Below are 17,437 nucleotides of genomic sequence, written 5' to 3'. Positions count from 1 at the left end.
ACATTTCGGAGTGTGACCATGGCCGACAGTACCGTGCCTTATCGGGGGCGGGCGGGGATAGGCTCTTGCTGACCTTACTGCAAGCGAACGTGACAGACCAGTCAAAGTGAGCCCCCCCTCGTGGCTGGCTATAGTCATAAGTCCGGCACCATCCATAAAAGTGACACTTAAAACTCAAAGTACTCTTCAAACACAGTTTCTCCAACTGTGTTTATTATTTTAGGTAGTTATTATCACGTTTTCCAAGTTCAACAGTCCATATCCCCGGATGAGATGATTTTTATTCGTTATTTGACACTATAAACATACACTGACCTCCTCGAGCTTTTATTTTGTTACTTCCGGTTACATACATTATGAAAGGTTGATTTTTTTCACCTATACTGTGGCTTAAAACACATTCCACCGAGATTTGCACTCAGATTGCTGGATTCAGAGCCCAGAGTGCTAACCATTACACCATGGAACCTTTAAAAGTGTTGCAAGTGTTTGCTTGACAGTTTCTTTCATAATATCCACATAATATTGATATGATATGATATTGAAGGCACACAACAATCACAACGCAGATGAAAAAGCAACAATTATTGGCCAACTTAAGTCATTTAGTTAGCTAAGCATTCAGAGGATGTGGGAAAAGGCAAGTCAAGAACAGGTTTTCCAAAAGTAGAATGGGAGCCAGAGCGTTCCTCTCCTGTGGAACCAGGTTCCAGTTTGGGTTCAGGAGCCAGACACCATCTCCACATGTAAGAGTAGGCTTAAGACTTTCCTCTTTGATAAATCCTATAGGTAGGGCTGGCTTGGGTGAGTCCTGAACCATCCCTTAGTTGTGCTGCTATAGGCCTAGACTGCCAGGGGACTTCCCATGATGCACTAGGTACCTCTCTCTTCCTCCTTCTCTCCATCTGTATGCAACCTCATATGCCTTTGAGATACAAGAACTTCTTCACTTGCGTAAATGGCCTGTTTGTGCATACAAAAGGTGGAATCAGATGATCTTGGGTGTAGGGTTTGGTGATTTTAGTACCCCTAAAGTGTCTGCCGGTGCTTAGCATTATTAGCACCACACTCAAACCATCTGAGCTAACCGGCCTGCTTTTTAAGTGTTTGAAAAAGAAAAATTTCCCAAAACAAACCAGGCGAAATCAAGCAAAATTGGGCCAGTTCTGGATGGGTTACCTGGTTGTGAATGGTTTGTAGGGACTGCATATGTTTTCGGCCTTGCAAAAAAGACATGGAAAGCATAGCTATAGAGTCCAAACCAAGATGCTACATGCTCCCATTCTGTTTCTGGAGGTAGACAGGAGCTTCTAACCACGGAGGGACTTGAACCCTCAATCTTCTGATCCGAAGTCAGACGCCTTCTCCATTAGGCCACGTGGTTGCAAGAAAAGGTAATATTTCCAAATCTGAATTGCCATGGTTTATCTGAAATTCAGGAGCGAGGTAGCATTTAAAAAAAAAGGCAGACTAATTAGGTGGCCAGTTAGCTTTTGTTGAAGGAAATAGATTGAATGCTAGGCACATCAGTTACCTGTGACTCATATTGCACTTACTGATCAGACAACCTTACAACTGTATGTTTTTGGCCTTGCTACAAAAGACATGGAAAGCAGAGCTATAGAGATTGAGACTTGTTTTTGCGTTAATGGCCGATTTGTGCAAACAAAAGGTGGATACAGATTATTTTGGGCGTAGGGTTTGGCGATTTTAGTACCCCTAAAGTGTCTGCCGGTGCTTAGCATTTTTAGCACCACACTCAAACAATCTGAGCTAACCGGCCTGCTTTTTAACTGTTTAAAAAGAACAGATGTCCAGAAACAATTAAGGCCGAATTGAGCAAAATTGGCAGAGTTCTGGATGAGCTGGATGAGTTGTACACTTTGGCAATTCTGAACACTTTCAGACACTGTTGTCTCATGTAAGTAACATGTACAAGTCTTTAATAAGAAATGTGGCTGTTTTTTATGCAGGTTTGCATCATAACAATGCGGGTGCTATCTCTAAATGAACAATGGCCAACCTACATCCATCTTGTTAGCACCCAAATCTCTGTGCTGATCTCCCTACTTGGATGGCAAGTCATCTGGTGGATTTTTCCCGTCAAGAGGAAGCGGATCAAGAGGGAGAGTTGTTTTATTGTACTCACCAGCAATAAAGTTTATTTGTCCACAAATTGCAATAGGTTATCAACGTTTTCAGCGAAAAAGAATACCACAGCTCAAGTCCCTGGTAAGGCAACAGCTTGATTGTGTGATATGTATGAAGTGCTCGCTATTGTTATCTGTCATGCAGGTTTGCAGGATGTTCACAGTCTACTAGTGGCCATGATGAGTTGGGACTTTGAGCTTTTTAACCGTTTTGGTCAATTTAGCCAATTTTCAACCAGTTTGTGCAATAACATTTGGTGTTCTCAGGAATTGTGCAAATTATGGTCTACCCTCCTGCTGTCCAGAAGACCGTGATCATGGCAACAGCTTAATGGTCTTCATTTACTTAAACTTCAATCTGTAGTTCAGGAGATTATTTTTTCCACAGACAATAGTTTTAGAAGCCAGGGTAGCTCAGTCGGTAGAGCATCAGACTTTTAATCTGAGGGTCCAGGGTTCAAGTCCCTGTTCAGGTGTAGAGTTGATGTTCTTGAACACTTCAGATACTGACATATCGTTTGTGTTCCATCCATAAGTCTTTAAAAAGAATTGTGGCTGTTTTTCAAGCAGGTTTGCATCATAACAATGTTGCTGGTAAGTCTAAATGTACAATAGGCAACCTACGTCCATCTTGCTAGCACCCAAATCTCTGTACTCATCTCCCTGCTTGGATAGAAGGTCATCTGGTGCATTTTTCTTGTCACGCGGGCTAAGTGTTGTGGTCTGGTGCATTCCCCAACCTGTGTCGTGTCTTCCCTTTCTTCTGTGTGTCTTGTCTGTCTTGCCGTGAGGGCGTTCCAGGCGATCTAGAGGCGTGGCTTTCCATCTACGTTCCGTCATCCACTCAGCTGTTCCTCATCACTCATCACCCACTGCAATACATAAACCCGGGCTGACCGCCTCTTCAACGCCAGATCATTACATGCACTATTGTGGTAACTGGGCTCCTAGTCATTTGCGCCTGTGTTGTTGTTTGTTGTTGTATTCTAGTACTAACTCTGCCTCTCCTTAGATCCATCCGTTGTCCCTCCGAGCTGCCTTCCTCCCTCACTTCGACCAGCCACCTGTCTACACCAGTGTTTGAACCCCTCCGCACTCATTAAACGTGCCTTTTGTATCTCTATGGTTCTGGGTCTTACTAACCATAACACTAAGAGTATAGAAGCGGAACAAGAGGGAGAGTTGTTTTTTTGCACCCACCAGCAATAAAGTTTACTTGTCTGAAGCTGTGTTGTTTGAATTAGGTTATCAATGTTTTGAGTGAAAAAGAATACCACAGCTAAAGTCCTTGGTAGGGCGACAGCTTTATTGTGGAACACTTCAGATACTGCCATATTGTTTGTGGTCCCTCCATAAGTCTTTAAAAAGAATTGTGGCTGTTTTTCAAGCAGGTTTGCATCATAACAATGTTGCTGGTAAGTCTAAATGTACAATAGGCAACCTACATCCATCTTGCTAGCACCCAAATCTCTGTACTCATCTCCCTGCTTGGATGGCAAGTCATCTGGTGGATTTTTCCTGTCACAAGGGCTTTTGATCAAACTACGTATAGTGCTTCCGAATGAGGACACTAAGAGTATAGAAGCGGAACCAGAGGGAGAGTTGTTTTATTGTACCCACTAGCAGTAAAGCTTATTTGTCTATAGCCATAAAATTGCATTAGGCTGTCAACGTTTTGAGCGAAAAAGAAAACCACAGCTCAAGTTTGCAGGATGTTCACAATCTGCAAGTGGCCATGATGAGTTGGGACTTTGAGCTTTTTAACCGTTTTGGTCAATTTAGCCAATTTTCAACCAGTTTGTGCAATAACATTTGGTGTTCTCAGGCAATGTGCAAATTATGGTCTACCCTCCTTCTGTCCAGAAGACCGTGATCATTGCAACAGCTTTTTGGTCTTCATTTACTTGCACTTTAATTTGTAGTTCAGGAGATTTTTTTTCCCACAGTTCTCTGTTTTAGAAGCCTGGGTAGCTCAGTCGGTAGAGCATCAGACTTTTAATCTGAGGGTCCAGGGTTCAAGTCCCTGTTCAGGTGTAGAGTTGCAAACTCTGCTAGATGAGTTGTCCATTTGACATACCTGTATGGACATGGACCAATTCAGACACTATCATATCATGTGTTCCATGCACAAGTCTTTAAAAAGAATTGTGACTGTTTTTCAAGCAGGTTTGTATCATAACAATGTTGCTGGTAAGTCTAAATGAACAATGGGCAACCTCCATCCATCTTGCTAGCACCCAAATCTCTGTACTCATCTCCCTGCTTGGATAGTATGTCCAAGGACATACCATTTATGGTCTATAACCCTTTTCATTGGTTTGCTACCACTCTTAAATAATTCCTTTCATTGTATCAATCTCAGAAATAACCAAAGAATGACAAATTCCATTCATGTGCTTGTGCCAGTGTTCAACCACCTGTCACTGTATTTTCAGCAGCAGTAGTGTTTTTTAAAAATTGTTCAGAAAGCTTAATGAATTTTCATATGACCAAAGCTATTAACCACCTGAACCTGGTAAAAGGTATGAGGTACTCATGCATAGCTAGCTAGTGATTTACCTTCTGAAGATGGTGGTCGGCGTGCCAATGAGGCTTGGAAATTTGCAGTTGGTGATTCAGAGGAGATGTAACAGTTTTAAATGTAAAGTAACTTAATTTTCTAAATTGTCCACCTACAGTGCCAACGAGAGCTCTACTCTAATATTACCGGGTATGCAATAGCTATTCAACTTTAGAAGGTATTGTTGATCTCAGAAACAACGATAGACAGCACCATCTTATCACAACGCCCATGTTTGTGTTTCTTCAAAGTTTGCAAAAACATTCACATGAACTCGCAAATCAATTGATGAGATTTTGGAGGTCAAAGGTCCATTATCAAGGTGACTGTGTCCTCATGTCTGTCCATCCAATTCTTGTGAATGCAATATCTCTGGACGCCTAGAGGGAAGCACTTCAAAATCTAGAGGTCAAGGTTACTGTTTCATTATGTCTCCAGAACTGTATATGTATTTCTCCTGAACTGTTGAGTTTGGGTGACGTAAGGCCCCAGTGGCCTAATGGATAAGGCACTGGCCTCCTAAGCCAGGGATTGTGGGTTCAAGTCCCATCTGGGGTGGTTTTCAGCAGATTGGCACAATGGAAGTGTGCTGGGCCCACAACCTAGAGGTTGATAGTTCGAAATCATCCTCTGCTAGCTCTGTTTTGCTGGTGACACAATGGTAGACACTCTGAAAGGGAGATGAATCAAGAGATTATGATTTCCATGGTGAGATGAATCATGTTATAACTGCTGGAAAAGTTGTTGACAGCCCATGAAAAGTAGCAAATCACGTTCTGGCAGTTTTCTGTCCATTTTAAAAAATTGACATCCACTACCCTGTCAGGACCCTGTAGTAATGCTGTCTTTCCAGTGATGTGATTGGTAAGTGGTTGGGCTGTATACAGGTTTTAATCATATCCATCGGTTGCATGGACGGGACATCAATACCCTGGTTCCACCGCCTGACCGCTGTCTTGTCTTTGTCGTTCAACGACTATTTGGGCTCACACCTAAACGCACCCGAAGCATCTCAGCCGAAAATCACACTGCACCTCAAAAGTGCTCTCAAGCACTCCCAGCTGTGCTTTTGCAGAAGAGTGCCTTGTTTTCTTTTAGCTTAGAAAAAGGCTTTAGCTTGACAAGGTAAACAAATTGATCCATAGTGCTACTCATTAGTGTGTCCACTTCAGTTATGTATTGAAGCACATCCTTAGAGCTAATGGCCCTCATTTATTAACCTAACGTACGACTGGCTTCACGTGAGATTCATGAAACGTTGTATCACACCAATCAGAGCGTAAGAATGATCGTACATTGATAAATGCAGCAGCTGGAAACAATCATAATTAAAATTATCACACCCCATTATATTCTCGGTTTTGAGGCATCGCCGCTACTATTTACGACATGGACAGACATAATCCGGCTAAGAAGAGGCATTTTTCAGAGGTGGAGATTGCAAACCCTGACATCTCAGGTGCTCTAGTGCAGCCAGCTACCACCAGGACCAGGAGCAGCCGGCTACCACCAGGCCCAGGAGAATATGCCACCTAAGAAAAATGCAATCCTACCCGATGAGGTTGAGGAGATAAAGAAATCTCTGGACTTCTTGTCGGCGGAGATTTCTTCTGTTGCAGTGCAGTGCAACAGAAGAAAAATCATGGATCTGATGAGTAAAATACAAACGCTAAACGGGCAAAACGTGGAGAAGATTGCTTTTCTGAAACTTGAGTTGCTGACCTCGAGCAATGCAATGTGATTATCAGCGGCCTGAGAACCAAACAACGGAACCATGCCAGAGTGGCCGCAGACGCTGGATACACCACTGCTAGGCTGAGGGAAGCTCTCGAGGAGGAGAAGGAGACGCTGGAACAACAGGTGATTTGCTTTTTGGACAGCAAAGGCATTTATGTTGATAGCAGGGACATTGAGGATTGTCATACTCTGCCGAGCAAAAACAAACGGCCACTCCATTGGTAATAATCCGGTTCACCAACTGAAAGAAAAAGTCAGCACTCCTCAGACAAGGAAGGAAATTAAAAGGCATCCAAGTTTACATCAACAAACACCTCACCAAGAAAAATGCTGATATTGCAAAGAAAGCACTCATACTCAGAAAACAAAACAAGATCCAGGCAACATGGGCAAGAAATTGTAAAATATACATCAAACTTCACGGGTTGACGCCTGAGGCAGCAAAAGAGATTGAAGAGATTCTCATCAGGGACATCACCGAGCTGGATAAGTTTGAAGAAGGAATGAATCAAGAGCAACATAGGTCTACATAAGGTAACTGCATACAAACTGAATTGGACGTATCAAACACAATGATCATGGCAAACTTGGACAGAAACTTCTCTGTTACATATGATCAACTGAACTTTCAAACTTTCAAATACACAGAACTTAAACCACAAGACATTGAAAACAACATTGACCAAGATAATAATTTCTACAGTGGTTCTCACTGCCAGTGTGCATATTACACAGTTAAACCTGTAAGCTTACTGTAAACTAGATGTGGAAAGTTGAAAGGTTGATCTTTTTTACCTGTGGTGTGGCTTAAAAAATCAGGTTCCACCGAGACTTGAACTCAGATCGCTGGATTCAGAGTCCAGACTGCTAACCATTACACCATGGAACCTTTGAAAGTTTTGCAAGGGTTTGTTAACTAAAATGGACTAGTCCATACACACAATATATACATACTCTAAACAGAACAATACAGAGGCCGTCAGAGATGGCAAAAGTACTCACTGCCCGTGCTCAAGTAGAAGAACAGATAATTGTGTTAACAAATACTCTGGTAAAAGTAGAAGTACTGATTTAACTTCTTTACTCAAGTAAAAGTACCAAAGTACAGGCTTAGCAATATACTTAAAATATAAAAGTAAAAGTAGCCTTATGAATGACAAAGCTCCCTGGACCAGACACATGTTACTAGAGAGCACACTGAGAAACTACAGTAGACATGGAGAAAAGACTCTTTATTCTTTATTCTTTATATGCCATTGCCTACATTTTAAATGGCCGTCTGCCAATAGGCCTAAAACATATATAAACATATAGCCTATTTATATTGACAGAGACTGGGACTCCAGGTTAATAAGATTCTGACCGAGTAGCAAGATATGAATTCAAGTGTGATTTTGTGAGAAGTCTGTGTATGTTCCAATTTAATTAGATTAAATTTTGTAATGGTAACTCCAGGGAAATTATTAGAAATTTAGTGAGGACTAGATTAGAACTGGATTTAAAGCTAATTCTGGTTTCCAACTTCGGCCCAGGTGTGTCTGTTAAAACACAGATGGAGACAACTCTCTGTTACTGCTTTATTACAATCAATCATCAGTATAAACATGGGGGGGCAGCTCTGCTATGAATGTGTGTGTGGTAATAAATGAAATAAACAACATTGTAAAGGCTACCATACACAATGTATAGGAATCATATATGCTAGTAAATAATAACAATAAACCAACTACTTATTACATTATCTTAATGAGCAAGGACGTTCAACAATCGCCATTATATCAAATCAACAGCCAGGTGTAACCTAGCCAACAGTAGAAGAACGTAAACAAGCTAACTTTTAAATGTACCAGAACTACAGACCAATACAACAACAGGCTTACATGAACTGACAACATCAGTTCTATGACTTACAGTTCTCAAAGACGCACACGATCTCAACTGGTTATCCTCCAGACAGCTAGTCTCTTTTTCTTTTCTCTTACTTTTGTCTCCGTGTGCCGTGCGCGCCTGCTCGTGGTGTCAGGTGCATGTCCGCGCTATTCTCCGACATGGACTCCAAATCACACCTGATAGACAACCTTTAGCACAAAACTAAAGTAACAAGCCAATTTTGTAAAATGTAGGGAGTAGAAAGTACCAATATTGTGGTAAAATGTAAGGAGTAAAAGTAAAAAGTCGCCAAAAAAATAAAGAGTAAAGTAAAAAAATCCGAAAAATCTACTTGAGTACAGTAATGAAGTGTTTGTACTTCGTTATTTTGTTAACGAAGTATTTGTACTTCGTTACTTCCCATCTCTGATGACTGTAAAGATGACTATGTACATGGTTTCCAGAACTGTATCTTCTGATAGACATAAGGCCACTTGGGTTATCTTCAGGCTGCTCTATAGTCTCCTGAAGAAGGATAAATCCCAGAGTTGGCTCACTCCAGATTGTTTAAGCAACAAACGTCCCTGGGTGGACTTGAACCACCATCCTTTCGATTAACAGCCGACTGCGCTGACCTATTGCGCCACAGAGACTGCATATGTCTGATGTTTTTTTTTTATTTCTGATTCTGATGTAGAGATGGACAAACGACTCAAAAGCATAATACTTCTTGCCATGACATAACAAGAAACAGTAAAAAAAAAGAGGTCGGCGAGATAGAGTTCAAGACCCTTTTTTCAGGACACCCAAACTTTGTCGCTCAATATGGCAGGAATTCTATGCATCCAGGGCCAAATGTTTTACCATTTCATCCACTACGGGCCCCTAAGGAACTTTACATGTGTTGACAATAAAGATGCTCACAAAACGCTGCACTTGGAATTGCGTTTCTCATGCACATTCATGTCCTCTTAAATACAAAGAACTGCTAAGTTCTTTATTCCCAATATCAACTCTTAGACATTAGTTCCAAATGAAAATACTAGTTGTCAGAAGTGGGATTTGAACCCACGCCTCCAGTGGAGACTGCGACCTGAACGCAGCGCCTTGGACCGCTCGGCCATCCTGACTGATCCAACACATCTTCAGTAGGACCTGTCTCAAAAATTATTATATAGTAAATTAAACATGTCATGATATCATGACATGTCTGACGGGGCGCTACCTATACCATCCAAAGACTGAGACTGCAGCAATATGTTCAATGCCTGTATATGTTTAATGTATTCATATTTTCGTTATTTTCACAATGTTTATTCTTCTCATCGGGTAGGGTTGCATTTTTCTTAGGCGGCATATTCCCCTGGGCCTGGTGGTATCTGGCTGCACCAGAGCACCTGGGATGTCAGGCTTTAAATCCCCACCTCTGAAAAGTGCCGCTTCTTAGCCGGATTATGTCTGGCCATGTCATAAATAATAGAGGCGAGGCCTCAAAACTGAGAATGTATTGGGGCGTGATATTTAAATTACAATCGTTTCTAGCCGCTGCATTTATCAATGTATTATCATTCTTACGCTCTGATTGGTGTGATACGAACGTTTCATGAATCTCACGTGAAGCCTGTCGTACGTTAGGTTAATAAATGAGGGCCATTAGCTCTAAGGATGTGCTTCAATACATAACTGAAGTAGACACACTAATGAGTAGCACAATGGTGCAATCTGTTTACCTTGTCATAAGCTAAAGCCTTTTCCCAAGCTAAAAGAAAACAAGGCACTCTTCTGCAAACGCACAGCTGGGAGTGCTTGAGAGTTCTTTGAGGTGCAGCGTGATTTTAGGCTGAGATGCTTCAGGTGTGTTAAGGTGTGAGCCCAAATAGTCGTTGAACGACAAAGACCAGACAGCGATCAGGTGATAGAACCGGGGTATTGATGTCCCGTCCATGCAACCGATGGATATGATCAAACCCTGTAAACAGCCCAACCACATCACTGGAAAGTCAGCATTACTACAGGATCCTGACAGGGTAGTGGATGTCAATTTTTTAATCTGCCAGAACATGACTTGCCACTTTTCATGGGCTGTCAACAACTTTTCCAGCAGTTATATCATCTCACCATGGAAATCAGAGTTAGCAGAGGATGGTTTCAATCCATCATATTGCATTCACAAGAATCGGATGGCCAGACATGAGGACACAGTCACCTTGACATTGAACCTTTGACCTCCATAATCTCATCAATTTATTTGCGGGTTCATGTGAATGTTTTTGCAAACTTTGAAGGAACACAAACATGGGCGTTGTGATAAGATGGTGCTCTCTATCGTTGTTTCTGAAATCAACAATACCTTCCGAAGTTGAATAGCTATTAAATACCCGGTAATATTAGAGAAGAGTGCTTGTTGTCACTGTAGGCGGACAATTTAGAAAATTAAGTTACTTTAAACTTTACACTGTTACATCTCCTCTGAATTACCATCTGCAAATTTCCAAGCCTCGTTGGCATGCCGACCACCATCTACAGTAGGTAAATCACTGGCTAGCTATGCAGGAGTACCTCATACCTTTTACCAGGTTCAGGTGGTTAATAGTTATGGTCAAATGAAGCTTCATTAAGCTTTCTGAACAATGGTCTTCTTTTTCTGAACTTATTCACTCAGTAGTGTTTTATTATTGGTTGTGCATCTGTGATTGCCCTAGAGGTCTCTCAGTCCAGCACCTCTCCCGCTCATCTTTGTTAGTTTTACACTGTCCAGCATAAATCGCTGACACCATACCTCACACTCATCCATGCATACACCTTGCATACATGTATACAACCTTTGCACACAGTCTTTTGTCCTGGCCTTTTCATGGGGTCATGACAAAGCATCTAGTGTTGATCTTAGCCTTTGTGTGAGTACATAGGTCTCCACATACATTGTTTTTATTAAGATTGACGACCAAATTGTTAGTTTTTCTGAAATTTTGCGAACCATTGCAATGCCTTTCATAGCCTCGTTGGCGCAGTAGGCAGCGCGTCAGTCTCATAATCTGAAGGTTGTGAGTTCAACCCTCACATCGGGTAGGTGTTTTAAAAAACACTACTGTTGCTAAAAATACAGTGACAGGTGGTTGAACACTGGCACAAGTACATGAATGTAATTTGTCATTCTTTGTTTTTTTCTAAGATTGATACAATTAAAGGAATCATTTAAGAGTGGTAGCAAACCAATGAAAAGGGTTATAGAACATAAATGGTATGTCCTTGGACATACTATCCAAGCAGGGAGATGAGTACAGAGATTTGGGTGCTAGCAAGATGGATGGAGGTTGCCCATTGTTCATTTAGACTTACCAGCAACATTGTTATGATACAAACCTGCTTGAAAAACAGTCACAATTCTTTTTAAAGACTTGTGCATGGAACACACATGATATGATAGTGTCTGAATTTTTCCATGTCCATACATGGCATGTCAAATGGACAACTCATCTAGCAGAATGTGCAACTCTACGCCTGAACAGGGACTTGAACCCTGGACCCTCAGATTAAAAGTCTGATGCTCTACCGACTGAGCTACCCAGGCTTCTAAAACAGAGGACTGTGGGAAAAACAATCTCCTGAACTACAAATTAAAGTGCAAGTAAATGAAGACCAAAAAGCTGTTGCCATGATCACGGTTTTCTGGACAGCAGGAGGGTAGACCACGATTTGCACATTGCCTGAGAACACCAAATGTTATTGCACAAACTGGTTGAAAATTGGCTAAATTGGCCAAAACGGTTAAAAAGCTCAAAGTCACAACTCATCATGGCCACTTGCAGATTATGAACATCCTGCAAACCTGCATGACAGATAACAATAGCGAGCACTTCATACATATCCCAGAATCAAGCTGTTGCCTTACCAGGGACTTGAGCTGTGGTTTTCTTTTTCGCTCAAAACGTTGATAACCTAATGCAATTTTATGGCTATAGACAAATAAACTTTACTGCTAGTGGGTACAATAAAACAACTCTCCCTCTGATTCTGCTTCTATACTCTTAGTGTCCTCATGCGGAAGCACTATACGTAGTTTGATCAAAAGCCCTCGTGACAGGAAAAATCCACCAGATGACTTGCCATCCAAGCAGGGAGATCAGCACAGAGATTTGGGTGCTAGCAAGATGGATGTAGGTTGGCCATTGTTCATTTAGACGTACCACCAACATTGAGCTACCCGTTGAAGAGGCGGTCAGCCCGGGTTTATGTATTGCAAGTGGGTGATGAGTGATGAGGAACAGCTGAGTGGATGACGGAACGTACAGTGGTGTGAAAAAGTGTTTGCCCCCTTCCTCATTTCCTGTTCCTTTGCATGTTTGTCCCACTTAAGTGTGTCAGAACATCAAACCAATCTAAACAATAGTCAAGGACAACACAAGTAAACACAAAATGCAAATTGTAAATGGAGGTGTTTATTATTAAAGGTGAAAAAAAATCCAAACCATCATGGCCCTGTGTGAAAAAGTGATTGCCCCCTAAACCTAATAACTGGTTGGGCCACCCTTAGCAGCAACAACTGCAACCAAGCGTTTGCGATAACGTGCAATGAGGCTTTTACAGCATCCTGGAGGAATTTTGGCCCACTCATCTTTGCAGAATTGTCCTAATTCAGTTACATTAGAGGGTTTTCGAGCATGAACGGCCTTTTTAAGGTCATACCACAACATCTCAATAGGATTCAGGTCAGGACTTTGGCTAGGCCACTCCAAAGTCTTCATTTTGTTTTTCTTCAGCCATTCAGTGGTGGACTTGCTGGTGTGTTTAGGATCATTGTCCCGCTGCAGAACCCAAGTTCGTTTCAGCTTGAGTACACGAACAGATGGTCGGACATTCTCCTTCAGGATCTCTTGGTAGACAGCAGAATTCATAGTTCCTTTTATCACGGCAAGTCTTCCAGGTCCTGAAGCAGCAAAACAGCCCCAGACCATCACACTACCACCACCGTATTTTACTGTTGGTATAATGTTCTTTTTATGAAACGCAGTGTTCCTTCTACGCCAGATATACTTGGACACACACCTTCCAAATAGTTCCACTTTTGTCTCATCGGTCCACAGAATGTTGTCTCAAAAGTCTTGGGGATCATCAACATGTGTTGTGGAGAAATTGAGACGAGCTTTGATGTTCTTTTTGCTCAGCAGTGGTTTTCTCCTTGGAACTCTGCCATGCAGGCCATTTTTGCCCAGTCTTTTCCTGATGGTGGAGGCATGAATGCTGACCTTAACTGAGGCAAGTGAGGCCTGCAGTTCTTTGGACGTTGTTGTGGGGTCTTTTGTGACCTCTTGGATGAGTTGTCGCTGCGCTCTTGGGGTAATTTTGGGCGGCCGGCCACTCCTGGGAAGGTTCGCCACTGTTCCATGTCTTCGCCATTTGTGGATAATGGCTCTCACTGTGGTTTGCTGGATTCCCAAAGCTTTGGAAATGGCTTTATAACCCTTTCCAGACTGATAGATCTCAATTACTTTCTTTCTCAATTGTTCCTGAATTTCTTTGGGTCTCGGCATGATGTGTAGCTTTTAAGGATCTTCTGGTGGACCTTACTGTGTCAAGCAGCTCCTATTTAAGTGATGCCTTGATTGTGAACAGGTGTAGCAATAATCAGGCCTGGGTGTGGCTAGAGAAATTGAACTCAGGTGTGGACAACCACAGTTATAGTATGTTTTAACAAGGGGGGCAATCACTTTTTCACACAGGGCCATGATGGTTTGGATTTTTTTTCACCTTTAATAATAAACACCTTCATTTACAAATTGCATTTTGTGTTTACTTGTGTTGTCCTTGACTATTGTTTAAATTGGTTTGATGTTCCGAAACACTTAAGTGTGACAAACATGCAAAGGAACAGGAAATAAGGAAGGGGGCAAACACTTTTTCACACCACTGTAGATGGAAAGCTACGCCCCTAGATCCCCTGGAACGCCCTCACGGCAAGACAGACAAGACACACAGAAGAAAGGTAAGACACGACACAGGTTGGGGAATGCACCAGACCACAACACTTAGCCCTCGTGACAAGAAAAATGCACCAGATGACCTTCTATCCAAGCAGGGAGATGAGTACAGAGATTTGGGTGCTAGCAAGATGGACGTAGGTTGCCTATTGTACATTTAGACTTACCAGCAACATTGTTATGATACAAACCTGCTTGAAAAACAGCCACAATTCTTTTACAATTAAAAGTAAATGAAGACCATTAAGCTGTTGCCATAATCACGATCTTCTGGACAGCAGGAGGGTAGACCATAATTTGCACAATGCCTGAGAATACCAAATGTTATTGCACAAACTGGTTGAAAATTGGCTAAATTGACCAAAACGGTTAAAAAGCTCAAAGTCACAACTCATCATGGCCACTAGCCGACTGTGAACATCCTGCAAACCTGCATGACAGATAACAATAGTGAGCACTTCATACATATCCCAGAATCAAGCTGTTGCCTTACCAGGGACTTGAGCTGTGGTATTCTTTTTCGCTCAAAACGTTGATAACCTAATGCAATTTTACGGCTCTAGACAAATAAACTTTATTGCTAGTGGGTACAATAAAACAACTCTCCCTCTTGATCCGCTTCCTCTTGACGGGAAAAATCCACCAGATGACTTGCCATCCAAGCAGGGAGATCAGCACAGAGATTTGGGTGCTATCAAGATGGATGTAGGTTGCCCGTTGTTCATTTAGAGATAGCACCCGCATTGTTATGATGCAAACCTGCATAAAAAACAGCCACATTTCTTTTTAAAGACTTGTGCATGTTACTTAAATGATACAACAAAAATGTCTGAAAGTGTTCAGAATTGCCAAAGTGTACAACTCATCCAGCTCATCCAGAACTCGGCCAATTTTGCTCAATTTGGCCTTAATTGTTTCTGGACATCTGTTCTTTTTAAACAGTTAAAAAGCAGGCCGGTTAGCTCAGATTGTTTGAGTGTGGTGCTAAAAATGCTAAGCACCGGCAGACACTTTAGGGGTACTAAAATCGCCAAACCCTACGCCCAAAATCATCTGTATCCACCTTTTGTTTGCACAAATCGGCGATTAACGCAAAAACAAGTCTCAATCTCTATAGCTCTGCTTTCCATGTCTTTTGTAGCAAGGCCAAAAACATACAGTTGTAAGGTTGTCTGCTCAGTAAGTGCAATATGAGTCACAGGTAACTGATGTGCCTAGCATTCAATCTATTTACTTCAACAAAAGCTAACTGGCCACCTAATTAGTCTGCCTTTTTTTAAAATGTTACCTCGCTCCTGAATTTCAGATAAACCATGGCAATTCAGATTTGGAAATATTACCTTATTTTGCAACCACGTGGCCTAATGGACAAGGCGTCTGACTTCGGATCAGAAGATTGAGGGTTCAAGTCCCTTTGTGGTTGGAAACTCCTGTCTACCTCCAGAAACAGAATGGGAGCATGTAGCATCTTGTTTTGGACTCTATAGCTATGCTTTCCATGTCTTTTTTGCAAACCGAAAACATATGCAGTCCCTACAAACCATTCACAACCAGGTAACCCATCCAGAACTCGCCCAATTTTGCTTGATTTCGCCTGGTTTGTTTCCGGAAGTTTTTCTTTTTCAAACACTTAAAAAACAGGCCAGTTATCTCAGATGGTTTGAGTGTGGTGCTAATAATGCTAAGCACCGGCAGACACTTTAGGGGTAATAAAATCACCAAACCCTACACCCAAGATCATCTGATTCCACCTTTTGTATGCACAAACAGGCCATTTACGCAAGTGAAGAAGTTCTTGTATCTCAAAGGCATATGAGGTTGCATACCGATGGAGAGAAGGAGGAGGAGAGAGGTACCTAGTGCATCATGGGAAGTCCCCCGGTAGTCTAGGCCTATAGCAGCACAACTAAGGGATGGTTCAGGACTCACCCAAGCCAGCCCTACCTATAGGATTTATCAAAGAGGAAAGTCTTAAGCCTACTCTTACATGTGGAGATGGTGTCTGCCTCCTGAACCCAAACTGGAACCTGGTTCCACAGGAGAGGAACACTCTGGCTCCCATTCTACTTTTGGAAAATCTCTTCTTGACTTGCCTTTTCCCACATTCTCTGAATGCTTAGCTAACTAAATGACTTAAGTTGGCCAATAATTGTTGCTTTTTCATCTTCGTTGTGATTGTTGTGTGCCTTCAATATCATATCATATCAATATTATGTGGATATTATGAAAGAAACTGACAAGCAAACACTTGCAACATTTTTAAAGGTTCCATGGTGTAATGGTGAGCACTTTGGACTCTGAATCCAGCGATCTGAGTGCAAATCTCGGTGGAATATGTTTTTAAGCCACAGTATAAGTAAAAAAAATCAACCTTCCAAATTTCCACATTTAGTTTAAAGTAAGCTTACAGGTTTAATGTCCTTGGCCAGTTAGACTGAAAACAGTACATTGGTGGGGGCATGTTGAGGAGTCACCTGGTTGTTAATGTAACTTGAAGAAGCTCCACATTTGACAGTATTGACTGGAAGTGATAGGCTTTGAGTTACATGGTGGATACACACTTTGCATTCAGTCACCATAAAAATTAGGAATCACTGAAATTTGAACTTGTGTTGCTGCAGTCAGAGTTTACAGTGCTCATCCTGAATGGGTCGGTATAGTGCATCAGAATTGCTTGTTGAATGGTCTATTTGCTTTGGAACCCCCCTTTCCCCACAGCTTTCAATTGTCAGATATGGATAGGGGAGTGGGCACTGTGTCCAACCCTTTCTGTGTAAAAAACAACAACTAAAGAAGTCTCTTGGATGAGAGACAAAACTTCTGCGGAGGACCTTTTTACTAAGTCCTGTTGCCCTTCAAGGTTCAAGGAGTCTTTATTATCCCCGGGGGGCAATTTGTTGTGCAGCACCATGTAACATAAATAACACACAGGTTATACAAGACAACAGCCATACATCTAAAAACAAAATAAATATGTACTACACGGAAGTCTACACCTCACATTGACTTATTAAAGAAGCCTATAGCAGCAGGGACAAAAGAGTGTTTGTGTCTGTTTGTCCTTGTCCAGACGGCAACAAGATGAAGCAGCTGTTCAGGGGGTCGGCCAGGACTTATTGGGCCTTCTTGAGGGACCTTGTCTC

The 17,437-nt window shown here is 41.9% G+C and overlaps 6 non-coding genes across 6 annotated transcripts; 3 read left to right on the top strand and 3 right to left on the bottom strand.

The window, feature by feature from the left end:
• Positions 1 to 1,311: 1,311 nt before the first annotated feature.
• Positions 1,312 to 1,384, bottom strand: trnar-ucg (transfer RNA arginine (anticodon UCG)). The gene has a single exon. It is a non-coding gene; the product is annotated as a tRNA-Arg (tRNA).
• A 2,727-nt stretch (positions 1,385 to 4,111) lies between these two features.
• On the top strand, positions 4,112 to 4,184 carry trnak-uuu (transfer RNA lysine (anticodon UUU)). Its single transcript has one exon. It is a non-coding gene; the product is annotated as a tRNA-Lys (tRNA).
• Positions 4,185 to 5,195: 1,011 nt separating this feature from the next.
• Positions 5,196 to 5,268, top strand: trnar-ccu (transfer RNA arginine (anticodon CCU)). Its single transcript has one exon. It is a non-coding gene; the product is annotated as a tRNA-Arg (tRNA).
• A 4,095-nt stretch (positions 5,269 to 9,363) lies between these two features.
• trnal-cag (transfer RNA leucine (anticodon CAG)) lies at positions 9,364 to 9,446 on the bottom strand. The gene has a single exon. It is a non-coding gene; the product is annotated as a tRNA-Leu (tRNA).
• Positions 9,447 to 11,814: 2,368 nt separating this feature from the next.
• trnak-uuu (transfer RNA lysine (anticodon UUU)) lies at positions 11,815 to 11,887 on the bottom strand. The gene has a single exon. It is a non-coding gene; the product is annotated as a tRNA-Lys (tRNA).
• A 3,757-nt stretch (positions 11,888 to 15,644) lies between these two features.
• Positions 15,645 to 15,717, top strand: trnar-ucg (transfer RNA arginine (anticodon UCG)). Its single transcript has one exon. It is a non-coding gene; the product is annotated as a tRNA-Arg (tRNA).
• The last annotated feature ends 1,720 nt before the right edge of the window (positions 15,718 to 17,437 follow it).

The sequence above is a fragment of the Etheostoma spectabile genome, unplaced genomic scaffold (assembly GCF_008692095.1).
Source record: "Etheostoma spectabile isolate EspeVRDwgs_2016 unplaced genomic scaffold, UIUC_Espe_1.0 scaffold00018315, whole genome shotgun sequence".
NCBI classification, from domain to species: domain Eukaryota; kingdom Metazoa; phylum Chordata; class Actinopteri; order Perciformes; family Percidae; genus Etheostoma; species Etheostoma spectabile.
The sequence above is the reverse complement of the archived record's forward strand: the minus strand, read 5'-3'. Positions and strand labels throughout refer to the sequence as shown.